The 26,013-nt window shown below is 44.2% G+C and overlaps 1 protein-coding gene across 3 annotated transcripts in view; it reads right to left on the reverse strand.

Moving 5' to 3' along the window:
• Positions 1-23,141, reverse strand: part of LOC139186838 (liprin-alpha-1-like) — a 63,582-nt gene extending 40,441 nt beyond the window's left edge. The window contains exons 1-4 of one of the 3 annotated variants that reach the window (XR_011570433.1): positions 22,029-23,141; positions 21,607-21,806; positions 20,481-20,973; positions 12,811-18,617 (exon numbers count right to left, since the gene is read on the reverse strand). The gene's annotated coding sequence lies outside the window, so the exon portion shown is untranslated. Of the gene's footprint in view, positions 1-12,810; positions 20,974-21,606; positions 21,807-22,028 lie in introns of all 3 variants that reach the window. The other 2 variants (XR_011570432.1, XR_011570431.1) reach the window with 2 other exon arrangements.
• Between the last annotated feature and the right edge of the window lie 2,872 nt (positions 23,142-26,013).

Consider the following 26,013-nt stretch of genomic DNA (forward strand, 5'->3'; position numbering starts at 1 on the left):
TGCTGTGTCATTGGCTTTCTCTAGTTGCATAGAGTGGGGGCTGCACTCAGTTATGGTGCGTGGGCTTCCCATCATTCTGTCTTCTCTTGTGGAGCACAGGCTCTAGGGTACATGAGTTCAACAGCTGTGACATGCAGCTTTACTTGCCCCACAGCCTGGGATCTTAGTTCCCAGACCACGGGTTGAACCCTTGTTGCCTACATTGTCTGAAAAATCTTAACAAATGAACCAGCAGGGAAGACCCAGTAAATATCTTTATGACCCTTACTTTGCAGTCATTTGATGTAGATTATTTATCTCCATCTTGTTTAGTTCTTTTTCTGAGTTTATGTCTTAGCTGTTCATTTAGCATAGATTCTTTGTCTCTTTATTTTGCCTTTTTGTTTCTATGCATTAATATTAGGTAGATGAACTATGTCTGAATAAGTGGATTTTTGTAGAGTGTCTCCTATGCGGCCCAAAGGAACAGTTCCCCCAGGTCACCAGAGACAGGAAATCCAGGGTGTCTCCTGTGTAGGCTGAGTTTGGTGTTCTGTTAGATGTGCATGCGTTGCTTTGGGCATGCTGGTGGGTCTGGCTGGCCCCCAGTGCAGCTGAATGTAAGCCCCACCTCAACAGTTGCAGGTGTAGTTCTGGCTGGAGCTGACCTGAAGTGGGAATCAACTTGAGGGGATGCAAGTCACAGCTGAGTCCACCCACCGTGAATGGTAGGAAAGGAGGCGATTGTGTGGGAATCCAGGCCCTTGAGGGCAAAGCCATTTTGGAGGAGCGTTGTGGGCATGGCTGGGCTGGATATGTCTGTTCCACAGGGAACACAGAGACATAGCAGGGCAAGCAGTGCTAGCAAGGTAAGTGAGGAATGTCAGAAAAGTCTCCTTCTAGCACTGGGACAGCTGGGTACAGGGAAGATTTTTTTAAATGTCAAGTGATTTCATCCCTGGATAAAGGTTCAAGAAATCCTTGCCCCTTTGGCACGTGTCCTAAAATTAGTATATAATTCTCTTTCCCACGTGACCTGTGGCTACATTGAGCGTCATTACTGACAACATTCAGCGTCAGTAAGTTTGGCACTAACCTATTAAGCATGGGGTCTTGGCTTACCACAGCCCCCAGCTCTCTCCCAGACGTAGCTCTGCTGGTTTCAAATCAAGATATGGGGGCTTGTCTTCCTCATTCAGGTCACCAGGGCTCAGGTGCTCAGCATGTCCTCCCAGGGAAGATACCAAGTTGGTAATGTCCCCTCCTAATTCTGGGTTACCCATCAGGAGTATGGGTCCTGACTAGACTCTATCTCTCCCTTCCAATGCATCTCCATATTGTTTTTTCTTTACAACCTTAGTTGTGGAAGAGCTACTCTGCTAATTTTCAAGTTGGCATCTGGGTTCTCCATGTGAGGAAGCTCTCAGAATAAAATAGAGTAAGTGTCTCAAAAAGTGCTGTTTCAGTTTCTGTGGAAGCTGTCCCTTGCGTAAGTCAGTGGTTCTCCAAGTGTCATCACTGGACCAGCCGTGTTAGCATCACCTGGGAAGTGGTTAAAACTGGAGTTTCCTAAGGTCCACCCTGATCTACTGTATGAGACGCTCTGAATCATTCCTCCTAGCCATACACATGCTCAATACTAAATTAACCTGAAACACATCTCCCCCAAGGTTCTGGGCCCACCGTGCCCCTTAGCTTTAACCAGGTACTACTGTTTTGCAATTCTGAGGAAATTTAGGAATTTGGGGGGGCATGTTTCACCACTCTCTCTTGGAAGACACTAAGGAATATCTAATAAGTTGGACACGATACTTCTCTCTCGTCACCCATTGTGAGAGTTCTTAGTACATAAAGTAAAAATAAAGAACAATTTGATTGGTAAAGAAAATCCTACAGCATGTTGGAAAGGTGCAGATGCTGCATTAAGATCAAGGTCTTGTACAAGGTTCATGGGAGTACAGGATGTACAGATAGTTTGTTACCTTCATGGAAAAGAAACAAGGGTGGAGCAGAGTAGCCACTGGGCTTCAGTGACCCCCTACTGCTTAGCTGTGCACCTTCCTGCAGGTGTGATCACCACTGAACCCTGGGAAGAGCGCTTCACACCTTGAACTGTGAGGCTCCCCAGCAGGCTGGCCTGTGACCTCCTGGGCACCATCACCTTCTGCTGCTTCCTGAACTGGCCATGTTTTCTCCCTCTGCCTTCATCTCCTCTGCCTTTATCGCCTGGTCTTTTGTGGGGGTGCCAGTACCTTGTGGTCTGTGCTGGGCCAAGGAAGACGCACCTTTGCACTTCTGAACCCTACTGGCCACCTGATGACACGTCATCCTCCCGTGATCGTTAACTCTGGCCCTGATGGGAGAGAGCCGTGTTCACCCACCACTGATGTACTCTCTTTTAGCTAAAGAAGGAATCCATTCTAATCATGCTTTTTAGGTGGCTGGATTTACCAAACAGAAATACACGAATCCCAGTTAAATTTGAATTTTAGGGAAACAATGAAAACTTTTTTTTTTTCTTTTGTTTAGTAGAAGTCCATCTCCTGCAATACTTGGGATGTACTTATACTAAAAATTATTCACTGAAAACCAAATTTAACTAGATGTCTTGTGTTTTACCTGACAGGCTTACTCCCAAGGTAAAGGGGTTCCCATTTTAGCTTCCCATCCTAGGAGTGGCACTTTGTCTTAGAAAGGAATGTATTTAGTCATCAAAATAAGGTCAGACTTACCTGCACGCCAGCCATGACTTGTGACATATTGATCACATGTTGAAATGATAATACTTTTTGTTTACTGGATTAAAATATAATTTGAAAATTAATTTCATCTGCTTCTTTATGTTTTTAAATGTGGTTACTAGAAAATTTAAGGTATTATATGGAGCTTGAGTTTGTAGTCCATAGTACACTTCACTGGACAGCTTTGGCCTAGAGCAAAAGCAATGCTGGGGGACCTAACGACCATCGGGCTGGGAGTGGGGCACCCCTCTCCCCAGAAAGAGTTAGACTCTCCCCTTTGGAGTCGTTTGTAGCTGAACTGGTCAGGGGCATATAGATTCCTTGAGTGTAGTTTGTCTTTACAAAGATTTTATTGTTTGAATTTTTCAGTTCTGACCAAATCTTGGTGGTTTTTGATTGACGAGAGACCAAACAGGCCTGGAGTGCATTTCCTGTTAAGTATATTTATAGCAGGGTGCTTCCCAGGTGACTCTGGTGGTATAGAACCCATCTGCCAATTTAGGACGCACAGAAGACTAGGGATAAAAGTTTGATCCCTAGGTCAGGAAGATCGCCTGGAGGAGGGCAAGACAACCCACTCCAGTATTGTTGCATGGAGAATCCCATGGACAGAGAATCCTGGTGGGCTACAGTCCATAGGGATGCATTGAGTCGGACATGCCTGAAATGACTGAGCACACATGTGTATTTGCAGTTGAATTATGACAGCAGATTGTGACACATGGGAAGAAGCAAGATGGGTGTGGAAAGGGGGTGATTTGGGAAAGGGTCTGGTTTCTGGAAGCTGTACCGTGTTGTCCTTTTTACTCCTCTTTTTCTTCTTTTGGTTTTATGATTGCATACTGGTGGTGGCAAGACAACACTGACTGCATTTGCTAGAAGCAGATGTCCCCATTAATTTAGATTTTAGAGACTGAAAATTAAGGAGGATGCATTATGCAATATGAAAGAAGGAAATGAAAATTTCTTTGGCAACATTCAAACTCTGAATATCTCCTGAGTTGGGTTCGTGGAGGTGGAAGTCTTTTTATATAAGTCTTATATAAGATATAAGACAATATCTTAGGATCATAGTTTAGTTGTAGGACTACAATTCTCCTTGATCATTCACTGCTTTCCTCTCCCTACCCCCTAACCTTCTGAAATTCTTGGAAAGTCAAGAAACAGTAGTGAGAGCAAAGCAAATAAAAATTCAAGAGCTTTCAGAGGCCAAGGGCTTGGTCTCTGGTCAAATAACCTGACCTTTACTCAGTTCCATTTACAATCTCTCTTCTGGGAAGGCTTGGACGGTAAAAGAATCTGCCTGCAATGCAGGAGACGTGGGTTCGATCCCTGGGTTGGGAAGATCCCCTACTCCAGTATTCTTGCCTGGAAAATCCCCATGGATAGAGGAGCATGGAAGGCCACAGTTCATGAGGTCGCAAAGAGTCAGACATGACTGAGCAACTAAGCATAGCACATGCCAAGCACAGCAACTCGGAGAACCTACTCTTGCTGCAGGATCCACCTTCTGTCCACTTCCACTTTTCCCTCCAGATTTCACTACCTGCTGATCATGTTGCCACAGTGTCCCTCATAGGTGTCTTGTCACCAGTTTGAGGATATGACCTCCAAGATGTCAGGCCAGTGGGAAGTTGATGCCACATACCTTAGCAGCTGGCAGTCTGGCACATCTGGTGATAATTTCATTAAGCTCAGCCCTCCCCCACCCTAGGTCTTCTTGTTGGCATTGTTGTTAATTTGAGGATTTTTATAGGACACGTGTGACACATGGCTCTTCAGTAAGAGGAGCTGATAGCCTTGGCTGGCAGAATGAGGCATGGCGCTGTGTGCCAAGTTCCATTTTCTGAGAAGGAGAACACCTCAATTTCATGAGGCCTTGAGCTCTCAGACCCAAAGGAGAGAAACCAAGGGTGTAGAAGGTTGACAGGCACTGACTGGAAATCTGTGTGAGAAGGTGTTACTGCTGGCTGTGTCCTGTGTCTCATGCTCAGCGCAGAAAAACTGATGCTTTTGAACTGTGGTGTTGGAGAAGACTCTTGAGTGTCCCTTGGACTACAAGATCCAACCAGTCCATCCTAAAGGAAATCAGTCCTGGGTGTTCGTTGGAAGGACTGATGTTGAAGCTGAAACTCCAACATTTTGGCCACCTGATGCGAAGAGCTGACTCATTTGAAAAGACCCTGATGTTGGGAAAGATTGAAGGCTGGAGGAAAAGGGGACCACAGAGGGTGAGATGGTTAGATGGCATCACTGACTCAATGGACATGCTTTGGGTAAACTGCAGGAGTTGGTGATGGACAGGGAGGCCTGGTGTGCTGTGATTCATGGGGTCACAGAGTCAGATTCGACTGAGCGACTGAACTGACTGACTGACCACCACCATCATCGTGCACGGTCACTGGCCCTTGTTCAAGTCCAACAGGTCCAACTCCCCTTATCCCCTGGCAGCCTTATTCTACTTTGTGTTTGCAGTGGACTTATCTGGACATCTCACAGTGGAATCATAGATTATTTGTCCATTACTGTTTAGCTTGTTTCACTTGGCATATGACTTCAAACTTTACTCAATTTGCAACACATGTCAGAATTTCCTTAGTTGTTAAAAATAAATAGCACACAGGCTCACCATCATGTACAGTCAGGGAATTACAAATGAAAATCGTGATATATCACACCACACCTCTTAGGACTGCTAAACGCCAAATATAAGATAATACTAATTGCTGGAGGGTGAGGAACAACAGCAATTCCTCATTGCTGGTGGAATGCATGTACAGTCCCCATGAGAGGCAGTCTGGTAGTTTTCCCCAAAGCTCACAGGTTTCACCTTGGGATCCAACAATCATGCTTTCAGTATTTACGCAGTTGCTCTGAAATTCTACATCCAAATGCAAACGAGGATGCAGTTTTGCACAGCAGTTCTATTCACAATGACTACAAACTTGAAGAAATCAGGATATCTTTCAGTAGATGAATGTGCAAGCAAATTGGTGTACACAGATATCAAGGGGACCAGAACACACCACCCCAAATTATGTCTGACATGAGTTAGTTTAGTTTAATTTAAAATAATAATAATAAAAACCTGAGTAGAGGTTGCCCCCTATTTTGTTTTAAATGTGTTCATTTCTTTGTGGCCATGCTGTGTCTTCGTTGCTTTGAGAGGCCTTTCTCTAGCTGTGGAGAGCTGGTTCTGCTCTTGTTGCAGAGCGTGGGCTCTAGGTGTGCAGGCTTCAGTAGTTGTGGCGCCTGCATGTAGTAGTTGTGGCTCCCCAGCTCTAGAGCGCTGGCTCAGTAGTTGTGGTGCATGAGCTCAGCTGCTCTGAGGCATGTGGGATACTCCTGGATCAGGGATAGAACCTGTGTCCAGCGCATTAGCAGGCAGATTTTTAGCAGCTAGCTCGCCAGGGAAGACTGAGGTTACCCTTTTGTGAGGTACATTTACATTTATGAGAGAAATCTCCATTTGTAAGGGTGTCCCCCTTTGAACCTAGGAGAGGAATAATTACATCTCAAGGAAGGAACACTTATCAGTGAGGAAGTCAGGACTTAAATCTGCAAACAATCTTCTGTTTATTTACTGTGCTTTGCATGATAACCTGCCATAAATGGCCTCTGCCTTCCCCTCAAGGTCTTTCTTCTGTTTGGGGTTGAAGAGCTATTTATGGTGAAGTCTTTGGTCATTTCAGGGAGGACTCAGTTTTCCTTGGCATCTCCTCTCTATGCAAAAGGTACACATGTTCATTAAACTTCTTTCTCCTGATAATTTGTGTTTAATGATGGAGAAGGAGGGCTCAACCAAGAACCTGGAAGGGGAGAGGGAAATTTATTTTCCTCCTATATACATGCAAAGGAATAACGCTCAACAGTGGAAAGGAATGAAACATCAACCTTGAAAGGGATAAATCTTAGATGCACATGGCTAAGTGAAAGAATCCAGTTGAAAAGGCTGCACCCAGTATGACGCCATTGTGACATTCTTGGAAAGGTAAAGCTACATAGATGATAAGCAGATCACGGAGTGGGGAATTGGAAGTGATCGTTTAGGATGGATACCTGTCAATATGCATTTGTCTAAGCCTGTCATTTTATATAGTGCAAAGGGTTGATCAGAATCTATTCAAATGTACTTATTCATTGTATAAGTAAGTCATAGGATGGAATACCAAACACAACAGAATCTCAACATCACTCACTATTCTATCACTATTCAGTTCAGTTCAATTCAGTCGCTCAGTCATGTCTGACTCTTTGTGACCCCATGAATTGTTGGTGGGAATGTAAATTGACATAGCCACTTTGGGGGGCAGTATGTAGGTTCCTTAAAAAACTGAAAAGAGAACTACCATACCACCCAGCAATCCCACTGGGTTTGCTGAGACTACCATAATTCAAAAAGATAGATGCACGCTCATGTTCATTGCAGCCCTATTTACAATAACTAGGACATGAAATCTGGAGAAGGAAATGGCAACCCACTCCAGTACTCTTGCCTGGAAAATCCCATGGATGGAGGAGCCTGGTAGATTACAGTCCATGGGGACAGGAAGAGCCGGACAGGACTGAGTGAGTTCACTTTCAATTTCACTTTCATGCATTGGAGAAGGAAATGGGAACCCACTCCAGTATTCTTGCCTGGAGAATCCCAGGGACGGGGGAACCTGGTGGGCTGCCGTCTATGGGATTGCACAGAATCAGACACGACTGAAGTGACTTAGCAGCAGCAGGACATGGAATCAACCTAAATGTCCATCAACTGCGAAATGGGTAAGGAAGAGTGCTACATATATACAGTGTAATATTATGTAGGCGTTAAAGGAATGAAAGTGGGTCCTCTGAAGACATGTGGATGGACGGTCAGTCATAAAGTGAAATGAGACAGAAAAACAAAAACATATATTGTATCTTCATATATATATATCTTCATATATATATATATCTTCATATATATATATATATCTTCATATATATATATATATTTGTATATATGAATTTATACGTTTTTCTGTCTATCTGTAGGCTTCCATAGTAGCGCAGCTGGTAAAGAATCTTCCTGTAATGCCAGAGACCACGGTTCAATTCCTGGGTTGGCAATATCCCCTAAGAAAGGATAAGCTACCCGTTCCACTATTGTTGGGCTTCCCTTGTGGCTCAGAGAGTAAAGAATCTGCCTGCAATGTGGGAAACCTGAGTTTGATCCCTGGTTTGGGAAGACACCCTGGAAAAGGGCATGGCAACCCACTCTAGTATACTTGTGTGGAGAATCCCCTTTGGCAGAGGAGCCTTGCAGGCAACAGAATGAACAGGATTGAGCAGCTAAGCACAGCGTATATGGAAAATGGTGCTGAGGCCCTTATCGCCAGAGCCCACATAGAGGCACAGACACAGAGAAGGACCTTGACGATGCAGCAGGAGAGGGGGGAGGGGCAAACTGAGAGGCCAGCAGGGACATGCATGCCCTGTTAAGATGTACGTTTCCTGTTGTTGCTTTTGTTTGTTTTTAAATTTCCTTTATTTATTTCTAATAATCCTCAGGTCTTTAACCAGACAGCTAGTGGAGAGCAGCTGTCTAATATACGGAGCTCAGCTTGGTGCTCTCCATTGACCTAAAGAAGAGGAATGAGGGGGTGGGTGGGAAGCTCAAAGGGGAGCAGATATATATGCACATATAAATGATTTACTTCATTGTACAGCAGAGAATAATGTAACATTGTAAAATGACTATGACACAATTTTAAAAAGAGAAAACATATAGGTGGTCCTGGTGCTACGACTCTGCACTCCCAAAGCAGGGAGCCCAGATTGATTCATAGTCAGGGAACTGTATCCCACAAACTGCAACTGAGACCCAGCGTAGCCAAATTGTAAAAAAAAAACGAAAAATTACGAATGCCACAGACAGCATAAAAAATAAAATAGTATCCATATATTTCTGATAAATGTTATAAAAAATGGGGACATTTCCTTTTCAGGAAAAGCCCTGATGGTTATTAGAAATAAATTAAGGAAATTTAAAAACAAACACAAAGCAACAACAGAAAACCTATTATGCCAAACAAAAGAAGTCTGACACAAATGCAAACACAAGATCCGGTTTTTATGAAATCCTAGAAAATAGATCTAATCTCTCGAAACCAGCAAATCATTGGCTGCCTGGTGTTGATCAAAATGGTTGGGAAAAGGACAAGAGAAGATTTGTGGTGATGGAAACATTCTGTATCTTGCTTGTGGTGGCTGTACATGGGTGTATTTATCTGTCAGAAAACATAAAACTATACCCTTAAATTTTACTGCATGTGGATTATACTAAGGTCATGAAACGATACTTAACATGGTTTGTCACTAGAGAAATGCAAGTTAAAACCACAATGAGAAACTATCTCACATCTAAGATAGCTTCAATGTAAAGATCAGAAACAACAGAATATGACAAGAGTGCACAGGATTAACAAGTGGTGGGAGAACGTGGAGACACTGGAACCCTGTATCTTGCTGGGGAGAATGGAAGATGATGTGGCCACTGTGGAAAAAAATTCACACATTCCTCAAAAAGTTAAAATTGACCTATGAGCTGGCAAAACTGTTAGGGGAAGCACACTAATTGAAACTGCCCACCCTGGCCAGGCACCATAGTAACCATTTGCATGAGTTGTTTTATGACAGGAGATCCTGATAAGGAATACGAAACTAATAAGCCACCACCAACAGGAAGAGTTCGGGAAATGTTAAAAGGAGACACTGTGTGTCCATCCACTTCCCAGAATCCCTCTCGCTAGCATCCATCTTGGCTGAGCGATGCGTGCACCACCAGGAAAGACTCTGAATTAGAATGATTGGCCAAAGACCACCCGGAAACTAATCCCATCACCATAAACCCCAAGACTGCGAGCCACGCGGCAGAGGAGTTCTCCTGGGTTCCCTTACCCTACTGCTCTCCACCCGGGTGCCCTTTCCCAATAAAATCTCTTGATTTGTCAGCACATGTGTCTCCTTGGACAATTCATTTCTGAGTGTTAGACAAGAGCCCAGTTTCGGGCCCTGGAAGGGGTCCTCCTTCCTGAAACAAAACTACTCTAGGTCTAAACCCAAAAGAATTGCCAGTAGGGACTCCAACAGATACTTGTACACGAATATTCATACCAGCACATTCACAACAGACAAAAGGGAGATGCAACCCAAACGTTCATCCATGGGCAATGGATAAGCAAAATGCATTACAAACACAGTTACCCCTCAAACCACACAGATTTGAACTGCACGGGTCCACTTACACCTGTATTTTTTTCAATAAATATATACTATGGCATGTCCCATGGTTTTTGAATCCACAGACATTAAACCGAGGTTATAGAGGGCTCACTGTAAAGTGTACACAGATTTTTGACTACATGGAGGATCTTAATACTTTTTTGCTTTCAGAGAACTAATTTTGTAAAGGGAATGGTGCTCAGAGATATAACTTGATACTTTCATCTCCACCTGCCTACCTCCCATCTTCATTCTGAAGTCTAAGATCTGCCTCAGTATCAGCAGGGCCACAGCCATGACTTTCTGCCTCTACTCTGTTCCTGCAGATGCCCCCCCACCCCTCCCCCCATAGTAATCACTGCTTATTGTTTCTCAGGCCCAAACAACGATTCCATTCTTGGGTCCTTCCTTCCACCAGTTCCAGACATGAATTGAAGAAAATAAAGTTGATTCTGTCTTTGAGATATATCTAGTTCTGCCCATACATGAGTACTTGCTTTATTACACTACTAGTACCAGTGACTTCCCCGATAGCTCAGATGGTAAAGAATCTGCATGCCATGTAGGAGACCCCAGTTCGATTCCTGGCTTGGGAAGATCCACTAGAGAAGGGATAAGCTACCCACTCCAGTATTCTGGCCTAGAGAATTCCATGGAGTGTACAGTCCAGGTGGCTGAAAAGAGTCAGACACGACTAAGTGACTTTCATTCATTCACTCACTGACTCAGTACCAGTGAGCAGGCAAGTAGATTTAAAGTAAATGCTGCTTAATTAACTGCCCATCTAGATGGAATAAAATCGATCCAACAGAAGTCAGTTCCAAGTGAATAGTGAACCTAAGTGGAAAGGAAAGAAAAACCAGTAGATGACATAGGGGAATATCTTCATGACCTCAGGTAGCCAAAAGTCCAAGGGCAGGAATTTGTGTCTGCTGCATTCATGCCGCATCTCCAGTACAGATGCCCAGTGTTTCCAGAGGGAACATAAAGGAAACTTCAACACCATCTGGAGGAAACTACACACCTGCAAGCACTTGGGTCATTGTGAAGACACACAGTATTCTCAATGATCAGATTGAATGTCATATAAATGTCACTTCTCGTTAGTCTAACATCTAATGCAATCCTAATTAACAGCCATTCAGACTGATTTTCAGGATAAACTGATTCTAAGTTTCACATGAAAAATGAGCAAGAATACCTAGGAAAGCCTGAGGGAAAAAAGCCGGGTCCAGTGATGAGGTGTGATAAGGCCTACCAGGAGATAAGACAGATTTTAAAGCCAGGATTATTATCATTTTTTTTTTGAAGAATCCAGGCAACTACTGTTACAAGTTTCGTTATTGGCTCAGATACCACTACATAAAACACTATTCCGAAGACTCTTGACTTGTTAGGTGCCTCCCGACTCAGAGATCGGGAGGGCCCTGGGAGGCGCAAACGGAGGCGGCAGCGACCGCCTTAAATCAGAAAGTGGTGGATAAGTTTTTAAAGGTTTGCGTAGAGGGGCAGGGGGCTCGCCAGGGCGCCCAGCTGCAGTGCCCTGTAAGCCCCCTCCTTTCTCAGGAGGTAGAGCACAGTCTCCCTCCTTTTCTTCATCAATGGTAGATAAATATGATCTGCGCAGGAAGTGGAGACCCACCACCATCCACCGCCATAGCCTCCCCCACAGGCTATCTAACAGCCTCATGACGGGGGTCCAGGACATTTCTAATCACATTCCACAGAGCAAAAGCATCTACAGGAACCCTTTTTGGCTCATGTTTCTCTTTCCCTGTTCCGGAGATCTTTTAACTGTTTGGTGACTGAATCTTATGGATGGTCTGGTTGGGGATGTTTCTCTTAAGCTCTTAGGAGCATTTTTAGCTAAAAAAGACCAATCTTTATTAGAATGGTATCGGGCTGCTGCCTCTTTTAAATCTTTTTCATCTTGAGGTGAAGTATATTAATTATAAACAATTAACGAATTGTTTTTATTAATAATTTATAATTATTTACGCATTGTCATAAATAAATATATGTATTTATATAATTGTACATTTTAATTAATTAAAGTAATATACTGTAAATATAAGTATTTACAATAAATTTTTGTAATATTATTTATGTAATGTAAATAATTATAATGTAATTCGTAGCTAATATTAAATATTAATCATATATAATGTATGTGTATATACATAAGTATAATTAATATATATAATATATAATATAATAATGTAATCATAGCATTATGTAATAAATGTAATACATTTATATATTATTAGATTCATAAACATTTATTAATATTAAAATTATATTATTTAATTACAAAATAATAATAATACATTTTAATAAATTAATGTAAGTTATTTATATATTTTATTACTAAATCACGTTGGCAATTAATGTAGTGGATTAACCAGATTCATGAGCAGGATCTAAAGAGTCTCTAATCATATTTCATAGAGAAAAGGTGTCAGTGGGGACCTTTTCTGGGCCATGTAAAGTGTAATAAGTTTTTAGGGGCTTCCCTACTTTTTCCCAGATATCTAGGTTAACAGTGCCCTCTTCTGGAAACCAAGGACATTGCTCTTGTACAAATGTAAAAAGGATTGAACATTAGCTTTCTTAAACTTAATTCCTCTTTTGTTTAACAGTTGTAAGATTACTCCTATAAAGAGTTGTCATTCTTTTGACTCACTGTTACCCGTGTCAGAAAATTATCTTTTTTATCTCTTCATCGAAAAGATTTTTACTTCCCACTGTTTTTTACTTTACCTATTTTATGCAGGGGGGTCTGCGGCATCCTGAGTGGGGTCCTAGCTGTTCGAAAAACTGTACAATGGGGGAGACTTACCTTCGGGACCCTGTTTCGGGTGCCACTTAGCGGGGTCCAGCCCCAGTTGGATCCAGGGATTCCCTCAGGAGAACGGTGTCGGCAAATAGAGAAAGTAAAGGAGATAGATAAAAGGGGGAAAAATAGGCTTAATCTTCCTTGGTTTACACAGAAAGCCAATAAAGTTCCTGACACAGAACTTGTTCTGTTCACAGAGTCTGCAGGCGCCCTCTCAGATGGGGTTAGGACGCAGGGCGCCCTCTCCCTGGTGAAGACGCAGGGCGCCTTCCCGATAGGGTCTTAGAAGCCCAGGCAAAAAGTGAACAGAGAGCCCCTGTGTTTTAAGTAGTCATCCTAAAAAAAGAACAGAGAGGAAAAAAGCATGAAAAGGAAAAAAAAAAAAAAATGACACAGGGAGACCAAGCTCTGATGAAGCCAGGTCTGTAGCTTTATTTTCAAAAGGAGCTTTTATACCCTAAGTTGCATATTTCCAGAAGTGAAAGATACAGAGTTATATAGAGTCAGCTCAACATTACATCAGTTTCACCCTTATCAAAAGCAGGACATTTTTTGTATAGCTTTTTATAAACAAGGGTCTTATGTTGTGCACACCATCTTCTGGCCCTGTGGCCTGTTAACATTTTGTAACTCTTTTTTGATAAAGGTTGGTCGCCCAGAAAACCTGTTTTCCCTTTATCGTTTTAGTCTACAGTCCCCCTCAAGAAACAGAGATACATTCTTATGGAACAAAGGCACAGTGGGTTACAACAAAGAAAGAACTTACTAACTCAAGGGTTTTATGTTGCTAATGCCAAGGCTACTGCTTGTTTTTCTTGCATACCAACTATTTTTGTTAATGTACTCCCAGGCACACATTGGGTAAAGGACAAGGAAACTCAGCAGCAAACATTGGCTCAACAATGCAGTATTATTTTAATAAAGCTTTTTTATCGCTCGAAGGTTATGCTTGGGGTGTTGTGAACAATCATGTGCATTAGTTGTAAGAATGTGGATAAACCTGCCAAACAAGCTAAAATAGTAACAGAGGGGTTACAGGAAAAATGTTCCTTTCAAGCCCAGGAGACTTAGTAATTATAGCCCTAAGTTGATTTGTTTCAGAAAAAGGTGGTCAGGGATAGCCCCCTGTAAATGTCAAAAAAGTTGGTGAAAAGCATAATATAATAAACAGTAGACAGACAGATTTTAGTTTTGGGGTAGATGCTGGAGCAGATCCAGGGAATCCCTTGAGTCCTGTTTCGCCTTTGTCTGTCAGGTCCTCTCCACATGACGTTTGTCATGGTTGGGATCTCTCGTGGTGGCTCCTGACATATATCAGAAGCTTTCTCTATCTCCTTTATACTTTAATAAAACTTTATTACATAAAAAGCTCTGAGCAATCAAGCCTCATCACTGGCACTGGATTGAATTCCTTTCCTCCAGAGGCCAAGTATCCTGGCATCTGTCACAGCTCATTGCAGCAACATTTCAATACTGAAGAGATCCTCCAAGAACTAAGAGTCTTTTAATAGTACAAAGCCATAGATTACAAAATGAAAATACATATGACCCCCCCCCTAATTTGTGCAGCTTCACAGGTGCCACTATGTGCGTCGGGAAGATCCCCTGGAGGAGGGCATGGCAATCCACTCCATTGTTCTTGCCTGGAGAATACCATGGACAGAGGAGCCTGGCAGGCTACAGCACATAGGGTCGCACAGAGTGGGACACGAATGAAGTGACTTTACACTCACGCACCTTAATTTGTCAAGAAATAGCTGGAGTAACAGCAAATTTAGCCTTGGAGTACAGAATGAAGCAGGGCATAGACTAATAGAGTTTTGCCAGGAGAATACGCTGGTCATGAGAGAGCAAACACCCTCTTCCAACAACACAAGAGAAGACTCTACACATGGACATCACCAGATGGTCAACACCGCAATCAGACAGATTATACTCTTTGCAGCCAAAGATAGAGAAGCTCTATACAGTCAGCAAAAACAAGACCGGAAGCTGACTGTGGCTCAGATCATGAACTCTTTATTGCTAAATTCATACTTCTATTGAAGAAAGTCGGGAAAACCACTAGACAATTCAGGTATGACCTAAATCAAATCCCTTACAATTATGTAGTGGAAGTGATAAAAGAGATTCAAAGGAATAAATCTGATAGAATGCCTGAAGAATTATGGGCGGAAGTTGGTGACATTGTACAGGAAACAGTAATCAAGACCATCCCCCCAAAAAAAGAAATGCAAAAAAGGCAAAATGGTTTTCTGAGGAGGCCACACAAATAGCTGTGAAAAGAAGAGAAGCAAAAGGCAAAGGAGAAAAGGAAAGATATACCCATTTGAATGCAGAGTTCCAAAGAATAGCAAGGAGAGATAAGAAAGCCTTCCTCAGTGATCAATCCAAAGAAATAGAGGAAAGCAATAGAATGGGAAAGACTAGAGATCTCTCCAAGAAAATTAGAGACACCAAGGGAACTTTTCCTGCAAAGATAGCACAATAAAGGACAGACATGGTATGGACCTAACAAAAGCAGAAGATATTAAGAAGAGGTGGCAAGAATACACAGAAGAACTGTACAAAAAAGATCTTCACAACCAAGATATTCACGATGGTGTGATCACTCACCTAGAGCCAGACATCCTGGAATGTGAAGTCAAGTGGGCCTTAGGAAGCATCACTACGAACAAAGCTAGTGGACGTGATGGAATTCCAGTTGAGCTATTTCAAATCCTGAAAGATGATGCTGTGAAAGTGCTGAACCCAATATGCCAGCAAATTTGGAAAAACTCAGCAGTGGCCACCGGACTGGAAAAGGTCCGTTTTCATTCCAATCCCAAAGAAAGGCAATGCCAAAGAATGCTCAAACTACTGCACAACTGCATTCATCTCACACGGTAGCAAAGTAATGCTCAAAATTCTCCAAGGCAGGTTTCAGTAGTATGTGAACTATGAACTTCCAGATGTTCAAGCTGGATTTAGAAAAGGCAGAGGAATCAGAGATCAAATTTCCAACATATGTTGGGTCATTGAAAAAGCAAGAGACTTACAGAAAAGCACATACTTCTGCTTAATTGACTACACCAGAGCCTTTGACTGTGTGTATCACAAAAAAACGGTGGAAAATTCATCAAGAGATGGGAATACCAGAGCACCTGACCTGCCTCCTAAGAAATTTGTATGCAGGTCAAGAAGCAACAGTTAGAACTGGATATGGAACAACAGACTGGTTCAAAATCAGGAAAGGAGTAAGTCAAGGCTGTATATTATTGTCCTCCTTATTTAACTTATATCCAGAGTACATCATGAGAAATGCTGGACTGGATGAAGAAAAAGCTAGAATCAAGATTATCAGGAGAAATATCAATAACCTCAGATATGCAGATGACACCATCCTTATGGCAGAAAGCCACGAGGACCTTGATGAAGAGCCTCTTGATGAAGGTGAAAAAAAGTGAAAAAGATGGCTTGAAACTGAACATTAAAAAAAAAAAAAAACTAAGATCATCATTTGCCATCAAAGGTCCACCTACTTAAAGAAACGGATTTTCCAGTAGTCATGTACGGATGTGAGAGTTGGACCATGAAGAAGGCTGAGCATCAAAGAATTGATGCTTTTCAACTGAGGTGTTGGAAAAGACTCGAGAGTCCCCTGGACTGTATGGCAATCAAACCAATGAATCCTAAAGGAAATCAGTCCTGAATATTCATTGGAAGGACTGATGCTGAAGCTGAAGATTCAATACTTGGGCACCTGATGCGAAGAACACACTCCTTGGAAAAGATCCTGATGCTGGGAAAGAGCGAAGGCAGGAGGAGAAGGTGTGACAGAGGACGAGATGGTTGGATGGCATCACTGACTCGATGGACATGAGTTTGAGCAACTTCTGGGAAATAGTGAAGGACAGGGAAGCCTGGCGTGCTGCAGTCCATGGGGTCACAAAGGGTCAGACACGACTGAGCAACTGAACAACAGCAATTATTTCAAAGAATTCAAGTGATGTTGCATGTAAAGACAAATATGTGAAAGCCTATCTCCACTGGCTTTTTTTCCAAAATGAATTTTCTCACCTTTTGCTTTATAAATTGAATTCATTTTACCCCCTTAATCCAGACTCAAGATTCTGTTTGTATACTGGGAAATTCCTCCACCAACATGTGTGTAAGCCGATCCCCTTTAAAGTCTGCTTGTTTCTGAGTGTAAATCTGCTTGCTCCCCAAGCCCCTGCGACGAGTAATATCTGGTGCCAGTAAGGTCCACCAGGTGCTCTGCCAAAGAGAAGCATTGGGAGTGACCTTTGACAAGTGAAGTCCCTGCCTCCCTCTGCACCTGCCCATCTGCTCTGGTGATGCTTAAGAGCCCACCAGAGGTGGCCATGGGAGGGGACCGCCTCGGGAACCAAGACATAGGCCGCTCACGTCGCGGCTCCCTGGTGTTTTAAAAGAAAGACCATACTTGCTCTTGAAGTTTATGAGTTTTTGTTTTTCCTGTTTTAGGCGATGCAGAGACTAAAAATGAAGAGCACAATAAATGCTTATCAGATACCTTGGATAAGCTTCTATGCGAATCAGATGAGAAACTTCAGCTTCATCTGAAGGAGAGAATGGCAGCTTTGGAGGGTAAGGTGAGCCAGCCCCATGGCCTCTTTAGAAAGAGGCGCTTCTGGCCTGGCCCGGCCTGGCCCGGCCTGTGTGTGGGGGAAATCTCCAGCATAGGAGTTGGAAAACTCTTCCCATAGAGGGCCCCGGAGTGAATGTCTTTACTGGTATGAATAATTGAGTAGCAGCATTTCATGCTAGTGAATAAGCGTGACAGCATCCACAGGCAGTGTGTAAAGGAACAGACATAGATGTGTGCCTGCAACCTTTACAGAAAGCGTCAGAGAGCCGGATCCACTGATGGCCCCAGTGTTACCAGCCACCATGCTAGAACTTTCTTCTAGGTCCACCCTCACCCTTTCGTTTCTTTCTTAGAAGTTTATTTCTGGGGCTTTGCTGGCAGTCCAGTGACTGAGAGTCTGCCTTGCAAGGTCAGGTTCGATGGCTGGTTGGGGAGCTAAGATCCCACAGACCACGTGGCAACCATGACAAAGGAATCCCGCATGATGCAGCTAAGCTAAGGCCTGACACAGTCAAATCAATAAGTTTAGTTCAGGATCTTTTACATAAAGTGATAGAAAAGACTGAATCAACTAAAAGCAAGTATTCTCATATTCCAACTCCAGCCTTCTCTCTTTTCATTTGCTTTGAAAAATGGCTGAGAACCTCTACCAGAGCAGCTCAGTGGGCAACATTCTGGTTCAGGTTCGGTGAAAACCTGTCCCACCTGCACCAGTGCCCTAAAGACGAGGCCCAGAACCTTCCCCGAGGTTGGCGTTTGGGCAATGCTTGTCTGAGAGAGACCAATGGTCACTACAAGTTCTGTGGCACGTTTTCCCCCCACAAAACCCAAGATGAAACACACACCTCACTAGAGACCACACAGTGTGGTCCCCTCACTTCACCCTGAACTGTGGGCTGGCCCTGAGGTGGGGATAGTTTTGTCTCAGGCTTGAATTTGGCATGTGAAACCTGCGCCAGTTTCCTGAGTGACCACTGAACTGCAAAAAGCTATAAGCAGTTTCATTTCTGCCGGGACCTGGCCTCCTTGTATCTAAAAGATCAGTCAGGGAAGGAGGAGATTGTCTGTGTACAAGTTAATGTTAAAAGTTGTCATCCAGCCTCTTGCTGGCACTTCACTCTGGGCGCGAGGTCCGCCACTCATCCCGAGGTGCTTTATGCTTTCAGACAGAAGAGTAGCCATCCCGCAGTCCATGCAGCATCTGTAAGAATTGACACTAAAGCTGTTTGTATCTTTTTCAGAATTCTCTCCTATGGGAAGCTAAAAATGTTAAAAAGCAATTAGAAGAAATGCAAAACAACAAGCTACTTAAATCTCTAAATCGTTTAGCAATTTGTTAAGAGCTTAATTGAGCTGGGTTCATTGTTCCAGTCACTAAAGATGCTTAGGAGATGTCGAGTTACATTTTCCTTATGGCTAATCCACTGCTGTAACATGTATAGCATTTCTGGTTTTGAACACTGAATGTGTTTGCAGTATAGATGGATTTAGAGTGTGTGGCCGTTGTGTGTGGTTCAGAATTCTGAGTAGTCCTTTCTGGGTTCACCCGAAAGCTGAGACAAAGCGTGAGCCTTTCACGTGGACTGTGCTGTCCGTTAGAAAGATAATATGAGCCACATATGCAATCTAAACTTTCTTAAAAACCAACAGGCTATTTGACGTCCTTTTTTCACTGCGAGTCTTGAAATCCTGTGTGATTTCCACATCGAGGTTTGCACCAGCCTGTCTCACGTGCTCAGGGGCTGCACGAGGCGAGTGACTGCCATGGCCGACAGCACAGAGCTGCCAGGTTGAGTCAAGTGACTCAGAAACTTGGCCCGTTTGACTTGTTTTACCCCATGAAGAAGTGGGGTGTAGAGGAATGAATGTGAGGAATGCCCAGGAATGCAGGTGAGCTCCATGGATACAGTTTAAAGCAATGAGAGGAGCGAGGGCAATAGAGTGAGTCCTGCCCCCTTACCCGAAGCCCCGTCCCAAGTCCAGCTTCTCTCTACAGACTTCATCATTGTTAATGGCTTGCCGTGTTTCCTCCAGAAGCTTTTCTACACCTGAGATGGAACTTCTTATTCATTATGGTTTATAGGGTTTAATACTGTTCTGAGTGCTTCTATTTGCTATGGGACACTTAGAGAATATTTTCTCACAATTAAAATATTTGGAGTTGATAACTACTCCTATAACCTGTTCTACACATTTTGGTGCAAGTCATTTTACATCCAGAAAGCAAGCGGTGCAGGCTGTGTCATTTGCTTTTTCATAGGCCCAGCTGATTCTAAACCTGGAGACCCTGAGAGCCGAACTGGACCAGATGAGGCTACGAGGGGCTCCCTTCCACCATGGGTAGGCCGCTCCCCCAAGCAGCTCCCCTCAGCGCTGTCGAGTGTGACAAGGGCCTCTCTGGTGTGTGGACAGTATGACTGGGTGTTGCTCATGGTCGCACCTCAAGGAGCCTGTAGCTTCGTGGCCAGCGAGAGAGAAGAGACAAACATTGTTCCTTAGGGTCAAACTTGGTACCACGGAGTGGTAGTCACAGGATTGACAACACTCAAAAACACAGGCAGAGGTTTGGAACTGGGTGAGGGGGGGCGACCAGTTGATATTTGGGTGTATTCATTTGAGGGGCCTGACAGACTGTGACACTGCCATTTCTTAAGAGTTGCAGAAGGTTAATAACCTGTAGTCTTTTTTTACATGAATGGAGACTGAGACATGACTTGTCATTGACTATGGTGGGAGGAATCACCTGGCTTGTGAATGAGGCAAGCAGATCAAAGTGTAACACAACTGGGCACAGATTTCTCAAGCCTAGTTCTTCTAAAGCAGAGTTACACCACATGTATGAAACGCTCAAACCAGGACCAGAACTTGCTGCTGGTACAACTCCTGTGTGCCAGTTCAAAATCCATTTCAGGTCCCTCCCTGGTCATTAAGTAACCAATGTGGGCAAAGTCCTAACATTAAAAGTGAAAGGTCTTAAAAACGCTTTTTCCAGAATTCTGTATGTATTAAACTCTGCCACCTAATCTCCTGTTGCCAAAGAGTAGTGTGAATAGCTTATACAAACCTGTGCAAATATTTCTTTTTTGAGTTCTCACGCAGAATTACTCACACCAAGCTACTAAACAAGGACACTTGCTGTACCACATGTTGGAGGGGTTCTCTCTGAGATGGTCTCAAGGGGGAGGGGTGGGCAGGGTGGGCGCTGTCTGTCTGTGCACAGAGGAGAGGTGAGGCTCACAGGAGGAGGCCTGAACCCCCAGCACTCTTCTGTTTTCACGGTGACCGTTAGGTAGTTTCTTATAAATCATGACACCCGCAGACACGACCGCCAGAAACATCATGATTCCACATGGTTACACAACTCGGGCCTGAGGATCTGAGGGTGAGCAAATGCCACTTGACTTGTCTGACCGCTGGTATCACTGTCACACATCCCTTCAAGGAGCGGAACCTCAGAAAACCAGAGAAGATGGCCAGGCAAGCTGCCTCAGCAGAGTCCACACAGCATGCTCCCATCTCTCCGAGAGAACGGGCTCCACAGACGTCACCAGACTCGCCTGAGTGAATCAGAAGGAAATTTCAGCATCATCAGGAACACATTTGACAGGGAGTTGCGGGGGGTGGGGGTGGGGGTGGGGGAGGAAGAACCAGGAGACTCGGGTTGACATATATACAGCACTGATACTACACATAAAGTCAACGAGTGAGGACCTAGTGTACAGCACAGGGAAGTCTACTCAGTGCTCTGTGGTGAAGTAAATGGGCAGGAAATCTAAAAGAGAGGGAGATACGTAGATAGATAGATAGATAGATAGATAGATGACTGATTCACTTTGCTGTACAGCAGAAATTGACACAGCAGTGTAAAGCAACTATACGCCAAAAAATGGATGAATGAATTTTTAAAAAAGGAACACACTGGGCACCCTAGAACTTGTGGAAATGAGGAGTCCACACCCAGGGTGCAGCACAGCGCTAGGGCTGCCCTAATGTTGGTTCACTGCCAACGGAATGCCTGGACCATGCCTCTTCTACCCCAGAGATCTCAATGCAGAGGCGGGGAGGCAGCCAGTTGCAGTCTCACCAGAGCTCTGCTCTTGCTCACACAGCCATGCCAAGGCTGAGATCACCGGGAGAACAAAGGACTCACAGTCCACCTCAGGACAACAGACACAGCTGCAGTCACTCACTTCGTGAACATCCTGCTGCAGTTTCCTGTTCACGTCCTCAGACTTGAGGAGGTCCTTCCTGGCCATGTCCAGGTCCTCCTTCAGTCACATGGGCAAAGAGGGCTGCCAGGCGCTCCTCCATCTGGCTCTGCTCCTGCTTGTCTATGACTTCCTGGAGGTCGATCACCTTAGCCAGGTCTTCCTCGTGGCTTAGAGGGTCTCTAAGGGGGAAAGGAAGCCTTAGACAGCCTTGTTTTGAGAGGGAGGGACCACAGCACTTCCGGGCAATCGGTGAGGTCAAAACTGCCTTCTGCTCTCTGGGAGCTCACAAGACCCTCACAGCCACTCAGACCTACATGGTATGTTGGTGAGAGGTCCCGACAGCCCCACACAGACTGGATGGTAAGACAAGAACCAGACAGAGAGTGAGACCAAGGACTTGCCTTTCCATTGGCGCTTGGCATGTTTCCTTGCTCATGATTTACATCAAGCACCCTGTGCATTAGTATCTTTTCCTGGTTATTCTCCTCTTTAAGAATCATCTGCTAAAACCAAAAAGTTGAATTAGAGTAAAGAAATAAGTAAAGACAGCAAAACACCTGGAAAAATTCAAGTCTAAACTGAAAACGCAACATAAAAAGAAAATACATGGTGATACTATCCATCCCGAATACCACCAGGTGATTAGAGTCAGAATTTGTCTTCTGCTGGAAAAAGGGGTACTTAAGAGATCCTGCAACTCTGAGCCACAAGTCTAGTTTACTAGTCATTAAAATAACCCAGGTGGGCAGGTCCTCAATCAGAACGATAAATAACATCTGATGCCCACCACTACAGCTTTCATTCTTTTTTAAAATGAAAGGATTCAAATGACAAACCCTTCACGGAAATTACACAATGACTGATCAAACTTACCTCTTTATGTGTGGCACCTAATTCTTCTTCTAACAAACTACACCTTTCGAGTGCTACTCGTAATCACGCTCTCAACTCAAACAAAAGGGGCCAAGTCACTGTGTGTTGATGTGTGTATATACATTAGTACACTTCTTAGTGTATACTCACCCTAATACATAGATACTGTCACAGAATACCTTTAATGTCTCTCATTGATCTTAACGTCAAGTAAATCTGCTTGTTAACAGCTTTAAATTCTAACTTTGAGAGAACAAAATGTTATCTGAAATTAAAAGCCTCCCCACAATAAAACCAACTAATCAATTCTTCCAAAACTCTAGGGTAGAAAACAGTAATCTCACAGGAATTCTTGCAGTAAACAAGGAACACTCTCCAACCTTGTTTTATAAGACTAGCATAACCTTGATACTAAAACCAACCAGGAAGAAGTACAAGAAAGTAAAATTACAGACTCTGAGTATAGATGAAATAATCAAATAAAGTCCAACTGAAGGAGAATACATTGAGATCAGGTTGGGGTTGTTTTAGAATCACAAAATTTTTTTAAAGTTAAATCACATAAAAGAAAAATAATCACATAAAAGAAAAATTACCCATTTCAAAATCTGCAGAAAATAAACTTAAGAAAATTTAATGTAATAATTTTAGTTCACGACTAAGAAAAAACTCTTAGTAAACTAACAGAGAACAATTTACATATTTTGATTAAACTATCCGTACAAAAAAGCTAATATCATGTTGTGATGGTGAAATACTGAAAGCTTTTCCTCTGATAATGTGAAAGAGACAAGGATACTTATTCTTACTACTTCTGTTCACCAATGTACTCAGGACTGGAGATCCTAGTCCATACAATAAGGCAAGAAAAAGTAAAGGGTTATCACAGTTGCAAAGGGGAAAAAAAGAACTTATTTGCAGACATAATTGTGTATACATAAACAAATACAATTAGAATGATTTGAAATATATGGATTTACCAAGTGAATATAGAAAAGTAAATTCTGTATCTATTAGGAATTTATAATGGCACTGAAAATATCAAGATATCTAATTAAACATATGCAAGACATACAGCAAACTATAAACTTCTCAGATAAATTAAAGAAGATCTTAAAAAATGGAGAGCTATCTATACTGTGTTCATGGATTATAAGAACAACATAAAAGACACACACACACACACAGAGTTAACCGTGTGAGGTGATGTGTATGTAAGGCAATCATTCCACGACGTCTATGGGCATCAAGTCATCACAATGTAGACTTTAAATACACATAAACTGTATCTGTCAATGACTCCTTAGTGTGTGTCTAAGCTGGGTGTCTAAAATCAGGGCCTGACACCTGGTAGCTGGCAGGCACATGCAGGCTGTACACACTCTTAATCACAGGTGAGACCTGAAGCAACCCAGCAACTCTCTATTTTTCTTTTTCTGTTTTGCTCTGTTCCCCTTGCCATTTGTGTTTAACAGATACCCAGTATCGAGTGAGAAGTGGTCAATGCAGCATTAACGTTTCCCCATCTAAGGCAGGAGCATGTAACACCAACTGACTTCCCTTCGCCCTGAGATAACTGGGGTGCCCCATCACAACAGAAAGCAAAGAAACACGACAGGTCCCCGAGAGAGAGCTGCCCCACGGCAGGGGGAACTAGGTCCACCAGACGTCCCAAGGGGGACCCCCAGGGGGTTTGGAGCCCAGGCTGGGCCCCTCTGCTTGAGGCCTTACACTTGCCTTGTCCACCATTCTGGGGGTCCTGCAGTAGAAAGCCAGGCCAAGGAAGGGGGAATGGTGTGGCCCGGCCCGTGCGACTCAGGGCAGGGACTGACTTGGGTCTGTGCTGGGCTCCACATCCAGTCACCAACCCCTTGGAGTGTACAAAGCTCTTGTGGATCATTGTAGGTTTTTGGCAAAAAGCAATGGGAGCTGAAGTCACTTAGGATTGGTTTTTTTTTAATAATAAAAAATTCCTCACTGAGGATGTCACTCAGTGCCAGCCTCAGCCCCTAGTGAGATGCAGACTCCTGGTCATCCATGGCTCTCCCCGCAGCCTGCCATGGCAAGGGGAGGCTACCGGACACTGGGTTGCCACATGGGGTTCTTCTCCACTTTGAGTGAAGGGGCTGCAACCCCCCAGGATGAACCCGGCTCAACCCCTCCACCTCTGATGCTGAGGCGCCCTTGCCTCCCACGACCGGAAGGATCCAGCTTCTCCCGGGACCTCTGTGTCACTGCACAAGCCTTGTCCCATTGCGGTCCCCAGCAGGCAGGGTGAGTCCTGTGCAAGAGCCCCCCAGCTCGCTGGTCTCGCTGCCCGCATCAGGGCCTTGTATGTCCACTGAATGAGTGGATGAGGGCCCCTCAAATGACGGTGATGGTGACGAGGAGGAGGAAGTGAAGCGGCTGAGATCCAAGTGTCAGTCCTCGATTCAGCCATCTGTGTGTATGAACTCATTTAACCTCATGACAAGATTGTGTGTTGGGGTTAGGGGGTAGGGGGTGGGTCCTGCCACTGTTCTCACCTTGGAGCCAGCAAGTTCACTCTCAGTGTCCAGGAGTGGCTGCAGCCACTGGCCACAGACTGGACAGCTTTAACACAAATTCATTCCCCCCCAGTTCTCGAGTCAGAAACCTGTGATCAAGGTGTGGGCAGGCTGAGCTCTCCCCCCTCCAGAGGCTCCAGTGGAGGGTCCCTCTGGCCTGGTCCAGTCCTTCGGGGACGCCAGGCCTCCCTGGCTTCTGGCCACATCACCCCGACCTCTGCATCCATCTGCACAAACCTTCTCCCCTGGGTGGCTCTGTGCCTCAGATCACCCCCTCTTTTCTTCCAAGGACACCTGTCGTTGGATTTTAGGGTCCACATGCATCCCGGGTGATCTGGTGCAGAGGTCAGGAACTTACTTACTTCCATTGCCGAGACCTTTCATCAGAATAAGGCCACCTCTGGAGGCTGCAGAAGGATGGATGGCTTTCGGAGCACCACTCAGCCCACCATACTTGTCATGAAGCCACAGGGCAGAGCCTCACGGGCTTGGTGAAAAGGGAGCTTCGAAGAAGCAGGGCTCAGTCCTGGGCTGCCTCAAGAAAACAGTTAAGGATCAGATACTCGGGCACAGAGACCGGATGGGCAGGGCTTGAAGGTGTGCTGGTGGCGTGAGGCTCACCTGCAGGGAGCCTGGAGCCGTACATGACGGCCCAGGGCTGGGGGACACAGTGCATGGTTGGGAATGGACACATCCCAGCACGGACGAGGGAGGCAGGCCCGGGGCCTCAGGCCAGGGGAGTCCAGATCTTCCTGCTGCCCTCAAGGGGCAGGTCAGATGGGCACAGGAGGGAGCCGTGGTTTCAAGTGACCTGGGTCCGAGTCCTGTCTGCTGCTGTGTTGTCTCTGGTGAGTGACTCAGCCTCTCTGAGCCCACCGGAAAGTGCTCGCTGGTGCCCATAAACAACGCATGCATATTGGAACTGGGAGAAGAATCCTCGTCACTTATTGGGTACAGCTCAATCTTT

The sequence above is a fragment of the Bos indicus genome, chromosome 14 (assembly GCF_029378745.1).
Source record: "Bos indicus isolate NIAB-ARS_2022 breed Sahiwal x Tharparkar chromosome 14, NIAB-ARS_B.indTharparkar_mat_pri_1.0, whole genome shotgun sequence".
Classification (NCBI taxonomy): domain Eukaryota; kingdom Metazoa; phylum Chordata; class Mammalia; order Artiodactyla; family Bovidae; genus Bos; species Bos indicus.